Genomic DNA, 19909 nt, shown 5'->3' on the forward strand with positions numbered 1-19909 from the left:
CTTCTGGAGAAGCAAATAAGGATGATGGGTTTATTACCTCCGAACTTTCGATGTGAATCGGTTTTGATGATTTTTCTTTTCTTCAAGCTGATACCATATGGTCCCAAACTTGATCTAGTTCTGATAATTTAAGGGTGTTTTTTGTCAACAATAATAACTGTTATTACTAACTAACTATCCTATCCTACTTCCTTCTACTAATATTATAAATGCAAAAGTTACAAGGATATGTGTGTGTTTGTTGTTTTTTCACGCAAAAACTAACGAACCGTTTGCAATGAAATTCGCTACGTAGATAGCTGAACAACTGGAATAACATATAAGCAACTTTTTATCCCGATATTCCTGAAGGAATACGGATTCACGCGGGTGAAACCGCGGGGCGCAGCTAGTTTATTATAAGATGCTAACACACTCCCATATCATGTTATGAGAAGTCTCCATAACACTGTCAAGAACAACTTTTAAGATTATAGATACAGATTGAATCACAAAGCGTTGCTTTTTGTTAACACTTTTGAATACACGTAACGCCGAGTAAGAATTTTTATTAAACACGTACCATACAAAAATATTCAGTACATTTAGGCCATTGACAGAACAACGTACGTTCGCTTTTACGGATCTTTTACGAATTCCTTCGTCTTATAAGGTGAAAATTCCAATGTTAAAGGACTTATGTAATACGGTTTGGACTAATTTTTATGCAAAGTTGATCGATAATTCGGCGGCATATTCGAAGAATTTCACTCATTCACAAGGCTGGAGCGACCTTTTCGGAATGCGAGTACATTACTTTCAAATTTCATAAAACACTTAAAAATTCAATTTAAACCCGTTTTTAATGAGAAAGAATAATGCACCGATAAAATTATATCATATACGTATGCATTTTACGTAAGGCATTTGTTCAAAATTAATGCTCGTTTAAATCAACACGACAATATTAGTATGTGTATAATAAAAATATTAGTAACACTAACCTAAGCAGAACCACATATTTAAAACTAGCAGTTTCCATGGGATTTTTGGGATAAATATGTCGTATGTCATCTCTCTCGGATCTCATTAATAAAAAATTCTTAAGGAATAATTTCTTTGTAAACCTCCTAAATCAGCGGTTTAGGCGTGAATTGATAAACTTTTATATACGTTGTATGCTTTTAAAAGTAAAGCCATAATCGAGAGAAATTAACATCAATTTTAACATTCAAAATACCAAGATATCGTTTCTCTCCAAACACTTCCCACTAACCGCCTACTTCTAACAAACAAAAGGCCACAAATTTGAATCAAACATCAAACATGAATTTCACAACATACATGGCACAAATTTTCTTCATTTAGCTTCTGAATCATCCAATTAGACTACTTAAGAAGATTCTGCGCTGTGTTTAAGAGTGTAATGAATTTGTTTTCATCACTCTATGTGAATTTTTAGTTGTAAATTTCTTTATTGTAAGTTACTAGCGCTCCGCCCACAGCTTCGACCGCCCGGAAAATATATACAGTCCCGGGGTTTTATCCGCATAGTTCCGTTTCCCGTGGAATGTCGAGAATTAAAACTATCCTTTGTTATGTCTTGTATACCTACACATACACATTCGAAAATATTTCTAATATTTACCATTTGGGGAGTATGTAATTCAATTATTTGACTTAAGTGTATCATACTGAAAAGGAAATTTCCTCCTGAAATTCATACGTTTTCCTCGAATACTTTTGACTTATCTACAATACTGCAAAACCGCAATATATTGCGGTTATTACGTAACGTTTAATAACAGCTACAATATAATGCATTAATCATAATTGTATTAAAACATTATTCGGTGTGCTTTAATAGTATGGGTTTATTATATTATGTGGTATGCACCTGAAAAACAATTATTATATTATATTCTATCTGAGCCTGAGGTCACTCTATATTTGTAAAATGATGATGTTCCAATACAAAATTTATGATTTATTTTACTATCGTTGTTTTTTATATTAGAGCGAGCAATCGGGCTGGTGATTCTCCTTATGGTAAGTGACCACCATGATCATTTGCTGAGTAGGGCCTACGCAAATGCGGCTCGCTCGCAAGAAGTAAGGAAGCATTAAGGAAAGAATCGAATGAAAGAATGGTCTGGGAAGGATGAGGAAAAGGACTTGGCCTGACCTCTGATACCCCGCTCACTGAACGATACACAGCATTCGCATACAACTGGGTTGTACTACCTTCCTCACGGGAGCTGGCCCCAATCGTGTCGAAGCTCGCCCCCTCCACATTACATCATAAAAACAACAACAATTCTTGCACATCTTGAACAATTAAATTAGTCCACTAATTAATGTAATCTCACTACGAGGAACCTTGAAATAAAACAGGAAAACGGATATCATTTCAGTCATTTCTAATGAAAATAACACTTGTGATATCTTCCTGCTGTTAACAATTAATTAGTATTATGAAACATTGTTATTCTCGAATTACACATATTTATAAATTTGTAGCATTATTCACTAGCTATGCCACACGGTTTCATTCATGTTTTATGTAATGCTATCATACAGCCTATCACAATCTACCTCGATAAATAGAATATTGAACAATAATTTGACCCTCCTTTTCTGAAGTCGATTAGTAATATTTTTTCTATTCAAATCAGTAGCATTTGATTATTAGCGAACAAACAATGTTCCAACTTTATATTATCATACTAATATTATAAATGCGAAAGTTTGTAAGGATGTGTGTGTGTAAGTAGCTGGACAACTGGAATAACATATAGGCAACTTTTTATCCCGATATTCCTGCGGGATACGGACTTACGCGAGTGAAACCGCGGGGCGCAGCTAGGTACTAATAATTTAATATTATGAAGCCCTACGCTATTCGAGAAACTCAAACTGGAACGTTTAAATTGATTATTATTCAATTATTGTTTTATAATCTAAGACACACATAAATGATGACAGATAAAGTCTATATACAAACCCTAGTGTTTCTATTTTCCTCTTGAAGACAGGCACGATGAAGAAAAAATAAAATTAAGCACAAGTAACGTTGTATGTCCCCATTCTAACCCCGAATAATACCCAGTGAAGACCATAATAGGTGACCTTAAATGACGAGGCAAGAAAGGTGCCGAATTTATATGTTCCCACATCTTTACCAAGGTCTAAGCGACATGTGGCGACCATACCAAGGTCCTTCCTATGTTTATTATCATTGTAGCAACATGTTTAATTGCGAACTTACGTAATTAGAAACAGAAATAACAGAAACAGAAATTAGTTCTTATCGGCTGATCTCAGTCGATCTTTTGATAGGAGAACTTTTTAGTGAACACAGGAAACGCGATTAAATTCTTAACGTGTTAGAATTTATTTTTGTGTGGCGTGATATATTTGGCTGTTTCAAATACCGGTGGTGAAGAGTCCTAGGGTCTTTAGTTTAATGTTACCATGTTGAATTTCTCAGAAATGCTCATAGCTTTTTGAATAAACGCATAACATAGCGACAGAAGGAATGAGCATCAAATTGTATACAAATGGCTAGGAATATCAAAATTTCAGATATTTATCTGTATAATTATTATTATGAAATAATACTTATTTTTCTATCTAATAGTTTTGTTACGTTTGACTTGACATTCAAATTCTATTTAGAAGATGTAATTATATTTATCGTGAATACAATTTAAAATGAATATGATATAATTATAACTACTGAGTAACAGCGTACAGACAGAATTATCCTTTCCAGGATAAAGAGCTGTTAACATAATTATTTTCCTTCATTCCCCAATAATATTTGCTCTGATAAATCAAAATGTAATTTCCTTAACTAAAAGACTTATGCCAAATTGTATGCATGAAATGAGGATTTTTCCTTATATTATTTACTAGAAGTCCGTCCCGGCTTCTACCATCATACATGCATATACAACAGCACTCATGAATCACACACAGGTCCACCGGTGAGATTTTTTGAAATCGTTCTAGAAGCTCCTGATATTAGCGCAGTCAAACAAACAAACTCTTCTAATATGTATAATTAAAATAGAAGTAAAGATCCAACTCCTTTAAAGATAACTTTCATACCACGCGTGGTACACCCTACAAACATGTTTCAGGAAGCGTTAATTGTTTAAGTATCGTATATTATTGTTATAAGATAGTGTTTATATCCGAGTTCTATGTACCACGGATAGCGCCTCTCCGTTCCCACCGAGCGTGCGATAAACTCAACTTAACAAAATAAATATTCAACTGTTTGTGGCTATAAACAATCGCTGAGCATTTGTTCCTACGAGTATGGTGCGCAAAATAGGACTAGATAATATTCTCATTAAACTTCATTTTATACGTTTTGATTGGGATATGTTTTTATGTGTTTCACTTTTATGACATTGAAGAAGTAAAGGAGTACTCCTTTAATGTCATATTTTTATTAAGTACTACAGTATGATATTATTGTTAATTTAAGTATTTGCATATGCATTTACCCAAACTATAAGTGTATTAGCCGCAGAATATTATAATAAAATATATAATTTGTATATGTTCTTGCAAATGAATATAGAATTTTATTACCCTTAATAATAATTAAATTGTGGATGATTTAAAATAGACCACTTTCACCACTCTAGCTTGTTATACATATATAAAATATTTTCAATATTTTAGAATGTATTGAAGGTTAGGGCAACCTTTATAATAAAAAAGAAAGATACCGTAAAATAAAATTTAATAAACACAAGAGGAAAGATATGCTTTCTTTGACAATCGTTCTCTGAATGTAGTGGCAAATACAGTCGTCAAATTTTAAGTAGCACAAAGCCTAAAAAATAATTGTGTTACCATATACAAACGAGAAGCAATCAGTAGTTTTTTTGTAGCAAGTCCATTGGCCTCTCGACTATTATTTCCTGCTATACAACTCAGTCACCAAATCTTTGCCTCCTCTGTTTTAGGGAAAATAAGAATTTATAACGTCTGTCAAACAAAAACAACATGTTTATAATTAATACGTAATTACAGAAGTCACCAGGAAACAGATAATTTGTTAATATTAAATCATGAAGGTTAAACCGGTTTGGTACATTCTCTGACTAACGTGACATTGAACTGTGTCCGTTTTTAGTTATCTGTATGTACGTTATGGAGTTAAATGTTGATAACAATTGTAACATTAGTGGGTATTAGTATCTAAATTGATTATGTAATTGCATAATTTTTTATTGTAATTTTTATGCTGTATCTTACTTGGGGTGGTGGTAAATCACGTCAATATTTCTAATTATTACAAAAATACGAAAAGTTTTCATGAAATCAATAAAGTACATTAATATTTTCTTATATCTACCACACAGCTTTTAATCTATTTAGTTCTGTGCACACCAAATAATCAATAGAATATTTCCGTTACCACTTTTGCTATCCCTACATGATGTAACACTTGCCCTGGTACAGAGGTCGCCAGCTTGTTTAAGAAATAATTAATTTATATTTCAGCATCCTCCAGAATATAGGGTCAAGTAACGAAGCTAAGACACATTTGCTGTCGGTACTAGATCTGCGCTATGATAGCCCGTATTGCCAAGGAGGACGCGATGATGAAATTATTTATTTAATAATAATTTAACCGCTCATGTGTACCATACTCTCCCCATAACGTCAGATGACGTCACGCTATGGGCAGGCGTAACCCGATTTACATTCTTATTAATGTGCAGATTAGAATCAAGATAGGTAAATACAAAACAGGTACAACATATTTATAAAGAAATTGACAGAGAAATACTCTATGTTGTTTCGGGTGTTGATAGTTCCACGCCCCGTGATTCCCGGCCTGATTCTGTGAATTAAATTACACTCATATTATTAACATTGCGTCCATTGGTAAAAATAAGCTTGGTAGCTTTGCGTTTAGCGTATTCATAGATGGCGCTTAAGTCTTAATTATCACACTAATATTATAAATGTGATAGTTTGTTTGGATGTTTGTCCGTCAAGCTGAAACTACTTAACGGATCTTGATGAAATTTTGTATAGAGTCAGGGTATGAATTGACTTGGGTGACACTTTTTGGCCCGATTAAATGCTCCCTTGGGATAAAGCAGAAATCTTGATATCCTGGCGGAGCCGGAACGAGCGTCTAGGAAAATATATAAAGATGTTAGTTCCAAACCAATTATTGATGCGTTCACTTCATCACAAAATAAACATGGTTTGTCTTCGAAAGATGTTTTTTTATGTCATAGCGGGCAACTGGTTGTTCGCCTGATGGTGACGTATGCGCTACACGCTTTTATGGGATATGGAATAAGGAAAGGATTGACGACTGGAATGAAAGAGGAAGATCAAAATTGTGACCACCTTACATAACGGCCTCATTGTCAACAATTTTAAGTTATTGTCATATTTAGACGGTGAACGAAACAGTTACTGAAATCATTAATTTTATATCAATGGCTAAAATAATGAAATGCTAAAAAAATACTCTCTCGATAAATGTACATTTATTAACCTTACATTAAAATGATAATCTCTTATCATGATACTAAAATAATTGATTTCGTTTTTATATTGTTCGCAATTAAATTGCGTAACATTTTCATAAGCACAAAATTAAAGTTTCGGCATTGTGTTAATTCCGTACGGAAAATATGAGAAAGTCTACATACTGGCGAATCTGCCTTTTTCTACCAACACAACCCAATGTGGGAGTAATACTCGACTCCCACATTCGGCTGTGTTGGTGGAAAATTAAACAAATCAGCATGTAAGACTATTACGCAGTTTTATAGCAATAACATGGCTGAATATATTATTTTTAAGCGCCTTACTACGGTATTTACTACAAATGATAAGATAAACTTATCGCAGTGTTGTGAAAGTGTCGATAGCATTATTTTTGTTAATAATCTACGATACGTACACACTTATATCATTAACAGATTATGTATCTGATAGATATTCAGGTGTCAATTTTGATACGAAAGTTGATAAGTGGGTATTTTCTTCTCGTCTAATGTCTTTTAAGTAATATATGAACTTTGAACAATTGCGCCTGCCTAACTACGGCTACCTAAAAAGGATAAAAAAATTATCAACACATTTTAAGACCAACAATAACAACCGAGTTATTAAAAACGTTTTAGTATTATTTAGTACTATATTGAGATTACACGCGCGTATCTAAGTACAATTTATATATATATATAAGGCGAAGCAACTGTTATAAAAGTGCCTAGAAATTTGCATTTTTCTTAAAAACTGCATAGATTTTTATTACACAACAATCATCCTTTTGATATAATTCCCTGGGTTTTTACGGGTAACCAGCAATACGGAAAAATACCGTACTTCTGTATTTATAGGATCATACCACGCATGTGTGGTAAGAAAATCTTATGTAGCATGAGGAATGAAACCGCGCGGGAAAAACGTACAGTGAAATACAGAGCTGAAAGAAACAGTGGATTAAAGGAGAATGTATTGTACTTTTATTGTAAAAATATACTGTAAGAATAAGGTCTTATGGATGATACATAAATACGCAATATTACTTCTCCACATAAGTATACAGATTTATTATATTTTTGTTGATTTGCTTTCAATTTATTATTTGTTTTTTCCCTTTTCTTAAAGTAAGAACCCTAAACCGATAATCGGCTTAGAAATTAGACACACAGACTGTGACCCATGTGAATAGCTTTATTATTATTTTATTAATTTACTTTCATATCGTTATTTTTAATTGCTTGTAATTTTATCGAAGTTTGTATATGATATTTTTTAAATATTGTTCAGTTTAAGGATTTTATGTTTTTTGGACCAATTGAATAGAACCAGTACGACCTCCATCTCTCATCATTTACCATAAGGCTATCTTCAGGTTTTGAGACAGTACAAAAAAGGTCTATGGATTCCCGATACCATCTTTTTTACTATATATTCTAAGTTTATCAGAGTTCCTAACATTGTAAATAATATATTGATACAAACAATGAAATCTCATTCTCAATTTTGAATTTTTTGCTTTATCATATACCAACATTTCCATTATAATTTTATAGCTCCTTGAAGTATTATTAAACAATGCTTTATTACAAACCAGGTCCATTGTATTGAATCGTCCTCAGTGCGGCCTCTGTGAAAAATGGCGCCGAGAAAATGAGACGCCCACAAAAACACATCATAATAAAAACACGAACAAAAAACCAAACATTTCGACAGTATGAAATATTCAAACATGGCAGATCGGTTACAACTTACAATGGATAGCGTGCAAGTTAACATTAGCCGAATATATTTAATAGCGCTGTGTCTGTATACAAATTATGTGCTACACAACTCGGTTGCATAATAGTGGAAGAAAAAATTCGGTTGGTGAGATCACGCGACCTTCGGATTTCGCCGCAGATTTTGAAGTGCCCGCTGACAATTAATTTTATTTTCTTTTTCCTAGTAATACGGACGGACACGACGAATATGTCAACACTCATCCTGTTCTAAATATTTTTATTAATGCTTCTCACCGAAATTAAAACAAAGGTCAGGCTAGCAAAGAAATTCATTAACATTAAAAAACGTATGTTATGCTTTACCTTCATATATAGGGAGTTTAAGTATAATGATCATTTGTTTTTCTTTCAAAAAACGCTGGAATTTCTATTGTTTTTTTTTGTATTTGTTACTCCGTGAGTTTCCGACCGATTGGCAGATTTTTTTTTGTGTTTGATAGGAAATTATGGTTATTCGATCCCATTTTAGAATCTGGAACTCCATCCTGCCATCCTAAGCCTCCCCAGGACGTCGTGTAAGTTTTTATCGAACTTAAATTTAAAAAGATCTTAGCTCCTACTTCTTACTTTTATATTAAAATGTACACTGTATGTTGAAAGTTCAAAAAAGGCTAAAAAAAAGACATAAGTATGCAATATTATTATCCAATGCTACATTGTAAAACCATAAGTTTCTTATATTTACAATTTATCTCAGCATTCTTTGAACTTGACACCTTAGCTGGTGTCCACAATAACACAGAAACCTATATATGAGTACAATATGAATTATATAAAAACGAATATCAGATATCAAGTAATTAACCGTTATTCAATGTATTATAGACACCCGAAATAAAAGTAAAAATTTATAAGTAAATACATTTCGATATTTAATTATCATTCTCCAATCCTTTCTGATTTTTAAATATCAACCTCCACTAGGTATATCTTTCCCAATATAAACTAGCATTTACTTTGATTTAAATATGGATAAATATTAATATTGTCATTTGTCATTAAATGTTTTTTACTACTGACATTAGTAAAATTTAACAGACGTTTTCAAAAACAAAGGAGGTTCCCACATATCATTATCCCATATATAAGTGGCAAGTGGCTAGTTAATTACCTATTTATATCTAATATGTATCTACACATTAACGACCGACTATGTACTACACAAAAAATGGTCCAGGCTTTTACGGTGAAGCAATAATAAATGAAAAAAAATGTTTCCTTTCATAATATAAGGAGTCTATTATAGATATACCAAGCATATAAAGGAGTAATATATGCATACATATACAATATATATGGATCACTGTATCCTTACCTTTATAGATTTTCACGAAACCAGTTTTCTAAGTATATTGACGCTCGTTCATTTCCTTGAATAGAAACTATATTTACATACATAATGTATTAAGTACTTACAATATAACGAGTAATAAACCTACCATTACTAGTTTATACTCGATTGAAATGGCAAAAGAAAAAGGTCACATTATCAATGTCTATAGTTATAAATATAGGTACTATAATATGGGGATACTTATATATATTAATATTATAAATCCGAAAGTAAGCCTGTCTGTCTATCTGTCTTTTCTTCACGCTTAAACATACTTCAAAATATTACTAGTGGCACATGGGATGCGTCCTTCCTTGAATCAACTAGTAAAAAATTTCAACATCTTCAATGAACTATATAAAGATATTTCAAGTAAATATAAACATATACTATACCACCGTTAAACTACCATACATACATACATTGGCATAATGAATTTTATTAATAAATCCAAATTTAAATAACAGGACCAAAATAGATACAACAGTTTAAAACAGAATATGTAATCATAGGAATTATTGAATTTAAATATTGCATCTCAAATAAAAATCTCGATGTTTATTTATGGGAATTTAAATAGTATCAGTTCCTGGGGCCACTTTCTTAGGGGTTATAACTCCAAAATTTTAAAAGACCGAAATTGTAAAACAAACTAGCTTCCCGCGACTCCGCCCGCATTGTACAATGGACCGCATGGTAAAACTTACCAAATTAAATACTAAAACCTTCCACTTGAACTCTATCTATCTATTAACAACACCGCATCAAAATCTTTCATCAAGATGTAAGAATACATAGGGACAGTCAGAAGCTACTTTGTTTTGTACTGAAAAAAATACACGAAAATAGAAATCCTCGAAATTCAGCACTATTATAAATGCTTTTCTTTATTAAATTATCATTATTGCATCAAATAATATTCAGTCTAATTAGTATAAAATAATGCACCTTATGAAACACTCGTATGTTGCGATTTCACGCCGATCTTTTGTGGGGGTGGTGTGGTACTGTCCCCGGTTCGAGCTGGCTCAATTCGTGCCGAACGTGCTCGACTCCCACTTTAATTTTACGGAACATTGAATCTTACTATCCTATCCTATCCTATCCTCATCATCATCATCATCATCATCAGCCCATATATGTTCCCACTGCTGGGACACAGGCCTCCTATGAGGGTTCAGGCCATAATCCACCACGCTGGCCAAGTGCGGGTTGGCAGATATCCTATCCTACTTCCTACTAATCCTACTAATATTGTTTGTTGCTCTTTCACGCAAAAACTACTAAACCGATTGCAATGAAACTTGGCACGTAGATAGCTGGACAACTGGAATAACATAAAAGCTACCTTATCGTATCCCGATATTCCTATGGGATACGGACTTACGCGGGTGAAACCGCGGGGCGCAGCTAGTCTTACTAATATTATAAATGCGAAAGTTTGTAAGGATGTGTGTGTGTTTGTTACTCTTTCACGCAAAAACTACTGAATTGATTGCAATGAAATTTGGTACGTAGACAGCTGGACAACTGGAATAACATATAGGCAACTTTTTATCCCGATATTCCTACGAGATGCGGACTTACGCGGGTGAAACCGCGAGGCGCAGCTTGTTCTATATATGTGTATTATAAAATAGATCTTTCGTCAACCTCCAATTATATTCCTAATTAATTTCGTCTTCTTTTGTTATCATATCGTTTTTAAATATTGGCTGATGTTTATTTTTTTATTAAAATACTTAAGGTACTACCCAAAAAAGTTGTGTATTATTTGAAGCGTGTTAACAAATGTGTGTTTTTGTACCTTATTAATCTGATAATGTCTAAACAATATGGATGCATTAATAACAATACCCTAACGGGTACCTATCACAAGTCCGTGTGTGTAACATTTTTTTATTGTATTTTCTTGTGTTTGATTTTACGCGAGTATTATACATTTAGAAATTAAAAACTTTTTAACGGATTTTAAACGCGATTTATTCATTATATACAGTCTCCACGCTCGCGGTAAAGTGTTCGAAACGTCGGGTTAATAATATAATGAATAAATCGCGTTTAAAATCCGTTAAAAAGTTTTTAATTTCTAAATTTTTTTATTGATTTAATTTACTTTTTATGCAATAAATAATAAATTTCATACTTTTACGCGCGTCAATTTCGTAAAAAATACCATAAAGTTTTTGCTTCTCGTAATAATTTGTATACATAGATTATGTTTCAGTTTCCGAAAGCAATGAGACATTGAAAAAGTTTGGGTACATTATGAATAATCTTTTCAGGCAGACGGTTATTGAGCAATTGTATTAATTTTTTGTATTTAATAAACAGAAGGTTTTGTGGCGAAGCCACTGTTACTGTTTATTAAATTACAGTAGTTTAAAACATGTTATTATACATTTAAGCCCCCCTTTAATCACGGTATCTATAGAAAAAACCATCAAAACCGGCCTATAGTGTTAAAGATTAAAGCATACATGAGGACATAGGGGACCAACAGAGAAAGTCATTTTGTTTTATACTATGTAGTGATAGTCATCGTATAGAAGTTTTGTTATTGGTCACGTTGCTGAAAATTTGTAAAAACGTGGAACAGAGGTATTAACATAACTATGTCACGAGTTTGCGATTGTTTTATATCATCATAAATCACTAAATCATAAAACCGATCGACTGATCTGTTAGTTTCATCCGTTTTATGTCGTCTGGTGTCGAATGGCCCGTAAAAAGTAACGATAATTGAGAAATGTTAGTACTCATTTTATAAATTTGATAAATATTATTTTTATTTAAATAATTAAATCAAAGCTTCGCACACATATAACTACTTTTCTTAAACTGGCTGTTTTCATTCAATTATTTACTGCATTCAAAACCTTACACTATAATTTACTAGATACCGTGTACCTTACACTATAATGTACTAGTACCTATCCTTTCAAGTTTTCATTTATTTATTCAACAAAAATCGGTATAAAATATAATACACAACTATTGTGAGCAAAAATTAAGTAAACAATAATTACAGTTCGCTAGGCGAGCTTAGTTCTTGTGTGTGGGACCATCGGTAGAGACAGAAAAAAGCCATAAAAAATTTCGTCCAAATAAAATTCAAATTGAAAGAAAAACCATTATTTATCTACATCTTCTTCAGTTTTAATTTCATCCAATGCATCATCTATTTTATCATCAAGAATCATACCAGAAGATGTTTTTCATTATTATATTTTAGTGCTTTTTCTTTCATCGGTTAATCAACCAATACTTAAAAATCGCTAATAATATAATCGATACATATATCGCTATTTAATTTTCTCGATTAAATAAAATGTTTCTGTTTTTAACAATTCACTGCTGCCAGTACAAGAGATGGGTTGAAGGTGCGAGACGCGTTGACGTCACGCGAGGCCCGAGCGGCGTCTCAGGCCGCTAGCTTAAAAGCAGTAAGAACCGGCTTAAACTTTAAACTTCTATCCAAGCAATGGATGCTGCGCGCGCTTGGTCAACATCACACCATTCATTTATATATAATGTACACAAAAGCTCTGCTTATAAGTGTTACATAGGAAAACATACAATGTCAAATTTTCACATACTTTATTTTGAGTTTAGCCCCAAGACACGCTTAATTTAGCAGTAATAGTATGTACTATTTTATTTGCATATCTTGTTTAGAATCTATAAGATACAGAAAACTCTCTTAATGTATAACCTAATCAAACAAGAACTGCTCTCCATTAATCGTTTTATAAGAAAGATTTATTCATAAGAATTCCCAACAACGTTCTAGTCTAGTAATTGAGGAAACGTTATTTTAAAAATACATTACACACGATAGAATGCATCTATATAAGGATGTGATTAAAACATACTTCTTACGCATATTAATTTATTCACGCTTAATCTTAGGTCCATATATTTTTTTAATGTTTATCTGATTAAGATTTGAGAAATGTACTTAATTCTTACCTCTACCAGTAATCAGTTAAGAACAGCTAATAGTAAAACGCATCATTATCGCTCATTAATTAAGGTAGACTTTTACTGTGGGAGACGAGCAAGCTTCCGTTTCCTTACTCTTCCCAGTCTCATTCTTTGCCCCAGTCGTTATCCCTTACCCCTTAAATCCGATCCTTTCCTTATCCCTTATCCCTTAAATGCTGGCAGCTCATTTGCAGTGGCACTACCTCTGCGTTTGTGTAAGGACGGTGATGAACGCTTACCATCCGGTTAACCTTCAGCTCAGTTGCCTGCTATGTCATAGAAAAGAAACTTTGGTAGACTAGGCTTAAGAGATTTTGAGTGTCAGATGTTTAGATCCCCTGTAGATCGTTGCCGTTGAAGTAAGCACAGGTCATCAGCCCATACATGTTCCCACTGCTGGGACACAGGCCTCCTATGTGAGTGCAGGCCATAATCCACCACGCTGGCCAAGTGCGGGTCGGCAGATGTCACATGTCGTCGAACTTTTGATTCTTGGACATGACGGTTTCCTCACGATGTGTTCCTTCACCGTTTTAAGCAGTGGTTTATTTATCCACATGTGCTGATAGACTGAAAATGTATTAAGGCACGGGTAATTGAAAGTATTTATATACTACTAACAACTTTTATACAAGATCGGGTCACTTATATTATACCAAATTATTTTATTCATTCCATAAATAAGAGACAGGGTAAACCGTGACACGTAACACGTGTTTTCGGAATCTTTTAACACTAAATAAAATTTAAAACGGCCATCCGGCGATTTTTTGTACAATTTGCGCGGAGTATTCCAGAAATATTCCATTCAATAATGCATACAAATATAAATCTCATTTTACCATAATATGAAGGTCGTTTGGAATTTCAAATTTTCGCTGGAAAAAACAAGTCTACCGGTAAAAACTATCACTTTAACATATGAAGAGACGTGCATAAACACATGATTATATGCATTTATGGCTGAATTTATTTTGATTATACCGTAATTTTCAATGACAATTTTGTCCTTCAGTACGATTGAATTAACACAGCTGTGTAAGGCATAACATGCATGAAGGCAGTACAACTGTGAACCAAAATTTATGGATATAGATTATGTAATTTTGGGTCTTCAGGCAGGACCAGAACGGATGGTATAAATTCGTAACTAAAATCAGTGAGTCATCACACATAAACGGACATGGGGCTACATTTCATAGAATTCTATAGCAATAAAATATTTAATAACAATTAATTTATAGCAGGCTCAAAGAGATGAAAAAGACATGTTAATTTGACGATAGTGTTTTTTTTTTCTTTTAATACGTAGATATTAAAATAATAATATTCAACCTATTATATATAACGCACAAAATATCGATCGATCGTTGATGTTTTTTTTTCACTATTGTATTTTATCACAACATCAAAGGGCTGTTTACTTATTTTTTCCGGTTGCGCAACACCCAAATCTCGTAGCGATAGCGACTTCGATTCCGGGGTTATCTCTATAACGCAATGCCATTGAAGGTTGTGACATAGTTTTCTTCGATAATCTATAAAGTGCTTCTCCAATTGTTGACGGGCCACTGAAATCCTGACTTATACCAAACTGTCCTCTATGCTTACGTGTTAAGAATCATTTTGTGTAAAACGTAATTTGAGTGCACATATGGTTTTTTGATACCATTTGATCGTATATCTTAAATACAGTGCTATAAGATTCAATTCATCTGTATTTATTTTTATGTCGTTAGATACTTCATAACACAGTGTGTGCCTGCAATGACATAATCATAAAAGTGTAGGATGCTTCTAAAATTATCATCATCATTTTTTGGGTTAACAATTTTTAACATGGACGTTAGAATGACTTATTTATTTACGTTTATCTGTTTATTGTTACAATGAACTAGTTGTCAGTATTAGTAATACTTCCTACTCGATTAATAACTCTAAACAGATGGCGTGCTAATTTTTCGAAATTGTAAAATTTATTATAAACGTTATTATAAAACCAGTATCTAATTAATTATTAATCAGCAGAATGTCCCTTATATCTCAAACAAGCACAGTGTCTTCGCTTATGTACATAGGTTTCTGCCAAGGTAACTGGAGTTAACACAAAAAATGTCATAACAATTTTTTTAGATCTGAAGAGCATTTTCTGCTGAGAGTATAAATTTGAAGATTCTATAAGATGTATAGGAATGAGGTCTTAGCAAACATGTTTCGGTGTGATTAATTTTCTGGTGACTTATAATCTTTTTTTTAATTGTATAAGGTTTCATTTATATTAATGACTTAGGGAGAAGCTGGTGATTTCTCTCTGGCAAATTCTCTTGAGCTTAGCCTAAAACGGGTGGCACTTATTTAATTTTGTTGTAACTTAGCCTATAAAGTCTATGCCAATGTATGAAAGGATAAGAATTAATAAAATTCGAATAAATAAAAAAGTCTTCTAATAATAACATTCTCTTACATTCAAACCATGTCAAATATATCACAAATTAGTGCATTTTCTCCTCTGTAACAGATCTAACTCAAATTAAACCGGTTATCAGTCAAGAACAACTGAACTCTGCTATGAACAAATACATAAAATCCATTGCGTTAAATTTGGGTAACCTACATTAGAAAGAGAGAATTGATAAGGCTGGGTTATCAATTTAATGTGGGCAACACCTAACGTAATGAGCATAAAATTTGTTGGCGCATTACTTATAAATAGAATATTTTATTAGTACACAATATTAGCATTGACTTCCGCTATTTATATATTGGTATTTTAATTGTTTGGGAAAATTTTATATTTTTTATGTTTGGCGATAAAAGAAAAAAAATACTGATGTCCTTTTCTTAGTCAGAAAAAGATCTATTACTACAGATAATCATCATCAGCCGAAAAATGTTCCTACAGCAGGGACACGGGCCTCTTTTAAGGGGTTCAGGTCATCCACCACCTTCGCCAAGTGGTTGGCAGATGTCATATTTCGTCGAATATTTCTTCGACATGCCGATTTCTTTACTATTTTTTCCTTCGTCGTTTTAAGCAGTGTTCGAGCATTTATTTCCTTCATTCGCATCCGGTTTCGAACCCCGCACTCTTCGCTTTTAAGTCCACGGTCTTAACCACTGAGCCATCGCCGCTCTAGCACAGATAGTACTCTTGTTTTTTAATTCGCAATCTATGTACATTATAAAAGAGCAATAACACTTAACATATATGAATCATGATAGTTTTTCTGGGAATTATTTATGAATAATATGTGAATAATGAAGATCAATAAGAAAATTCTATGCCATCAAATATCGCTATTATAATACGTACCGTGACGTCATTGCTTATATGAGAAATGGTTTTACCCATACAATACACAAAATCATCTCACTGTGAATATAAAATTGCTATTTTACGTAATATTATTTACTTTTTATATCAATTGTATACTGCGTTGAAGTAAGAAAGAAACATTATAATTGGCAAAATGCCAAAGACCAAAAACTTACCATAAACAAGACAAAATAAGGTATACAGAAAAAGAGGAAAATTAAATGAGAAAAATGAGACCAATTTAGTATATTGCTGTGTCAGATACAACACAGCATTGAGTTTTGATAGCCCTGAGGGTTGGAAAAACAGCTATAGATAATAAATAATTATTTCAATTAATGATACGTAAGCTTATCCCTCTTCCTACAATCGGCTGTAGTAAACAAACGTTCAACCACGGGACATAGCTAGCATCAACGGTCACGTGTCAGTATGATATCCAATACATTTGCCCGATGTATATAATATTACGTAACATAATGCCAACTTTCAATGTCGACTACGCATAAGTATTGCATCCTCTTTGCGGCGTAATAATAAATCGTGAATAAATTATTTTTTAAAGATGATTCTCTTTTTAAAAACTCTCGACTGACGCGCTGTTCGAATGTGATTCGTCAAATCTTATACCTTTAAACGAGCAATTCTTGTATATATATATATATATATAATTGGAATCTCGGAATCGGCTCCAACGATTTTCATGAAATTTAGTATATAGAGGGTTTCGGGGGCGATAAATCGATCTAGCTAGGATTTTTTTTTAGAAAATGTCATATTCGTGTTTTATTCGTGTTTTTTTCTCCTGACATCTATTGGTGAATAATAATACTATTTTGCTTCGTAGATAGCTCAACAACTGAAATAATGTCATATTCATGTTTTATTCGTGTTTTTTTTCCTGACATCTATTGGTGAATAATAATACTATTTTGCTTCGTAGATAGCTGGACAACTGAAATAACACATAGGCACTTTTTATACCGATATTCCTACGGGATACGGTTACGCAGCACGCTTACGCGGTTTCAACCGCGGGTCACAGCTAGTTAGTCATTAACAGACACTGTTTTTTTTATTTAAAACTAAATACTTACAAGAAGGCAGTATACTGCGTACTCACATTAAAATTTACGTCAATATTTCGTATAAAATTTCTAATATTATATATTGATGTTTAATAAAATTGACAATTGAAACTTTTCGTAGAATTTTATCAACATCGTGTTAAACAAATAAGGAAGAACATGCGTTGAATTTCTATATAACCCATATAATTAAAATTATATACAATATAGACAGCAGGAGCATAACATATTGGTAAGTGACATAATGATTTAGAAATAGAAACAATTCAATAAAGTTGCATTTAGTCAAACAAAATTTGAAAAAAAACAAAATAAATATGTATGAATTCGAGAGTTCGGATTACTCGTAGCATAAAAATGGTATAAAATCTGATACGAATGAGAACCGCCTTCGATTTATGGAATTTCGGTTAAAAACAATACACGTTTAAGGCATATAATGTAATAAAATTAGTTTTAAAATTAAAATCAGTCATAGGTAGTAAACGTATTTAACTTTCATTCGAATCACATTATTTATCCTCCTAATTCATCCTCTTTGAATATATTTTTCGCAATGTCCATCTCCATTTATATAATCAAATTCGATTCAGTTGTTTACGACTGTGAAAATATACACTTGGACTTTATAATTTTACCGTTGATGCGAACATAGTTCTGTCTTACTGTGTTTCCCTTAAAAAACTATTTGTAGACGTATTTATAAAACAAAATCAATATAAAAATATATTAATTAGGCAATTCTGACTCCCGCAACTTTCTTCGATAATTAGAATGTTAATGGTCTCCGGACTCAGGCAAAAGCACAATCATTATCAATAACATTAAATAAAATAATAAACGGAGCCGATAAATAATACCCTCGCAACAGACCTCCACAGTTGCGGCTACAATTTTTCTTCAAACAAGTCCAACATAATGCTTCATGACAAATAGATCCCAAGAATAATATACATTGTATATTTTAATATATAATTAAAGTGCATGCAATAGGCGTATTATTAGTGCGTAATAATTACACATTACACAGTGGGTGTGTTCATCTCGACTTTGACCGGTTACTCTGCATAATGACTGTGTGATGTCAGTTAAATGAATCACCAGCCTTACAAGGCCTGCGAATGATGTTCGCAGAACATACGTTTACAGTATTTCATATATAGTTATTGGAGGACAACATAATTTTGTATGCCTTTGAAAAATGGGTGAAGCATGGCGTTCTGTTAAGTAGATTTATAGGCCCTTTTCATTAACTTCGACATATTGATGGGACGGTAGCGGATATTTAATGAGTAGATTAATCAACAATTTGCTAAATTCACTATAAGGGTGCACGTTAACTGTATTATTTACTTTTATCATTATTTATTGAGTCGGATTCTGATATATATAAACGGTCATTTATCAAGTTTCTTTTCTTATATTATAAGTAATACTAGGCTTCAAGTAATTTCCCTCAAGCATGTCACAAATTGTTAATTTTATATTACTTTTAAATTTCACACAGATTGAACTGGTATAGTTTATGGAATTTCGTGCTATAAGCTAATATTTGTAGGTATTTCAATCGACTAATGTACAAAATGACATTTCATATTTATCACGGTATCAGAAATATTAAAATAACTAGAAATGCATTCACAATATTTATTAATTTTTTTTGCTTGCAACAGAAAGTCCTTTCAACAAATAAGAACGCATTTCATTATGACTATCGCAAACTTTTTAGCAGCATCCTTTCAGTTGTTATTTAACCCACCTTCTCTTTGAACTTTCTAAATTTAATGTACCTTATCTTATAACCTTTAGCTGTCCATTATTGTAATACGTATAGTTGTAACATTTATTAATCTGTGGGTATACTTTATTTATAACAGTACTCATT

The sequence above is a fragment of the Zerene cesonia genome, chromosome 10 (genome assembly GCF_012273895.1).
Source record: "Zerene cesonia ecotype Mississippi chromosome 10, Zerene_cesonia_1.1, whole genome shotgun sequence".
In the NCBI taxonomy this organism is placed as follows: Eukaryota; Metazoa; Arthropoda; class Insecta; order Lepidoptera; family Pieridae; genus Zerene; species Zerene cesonia.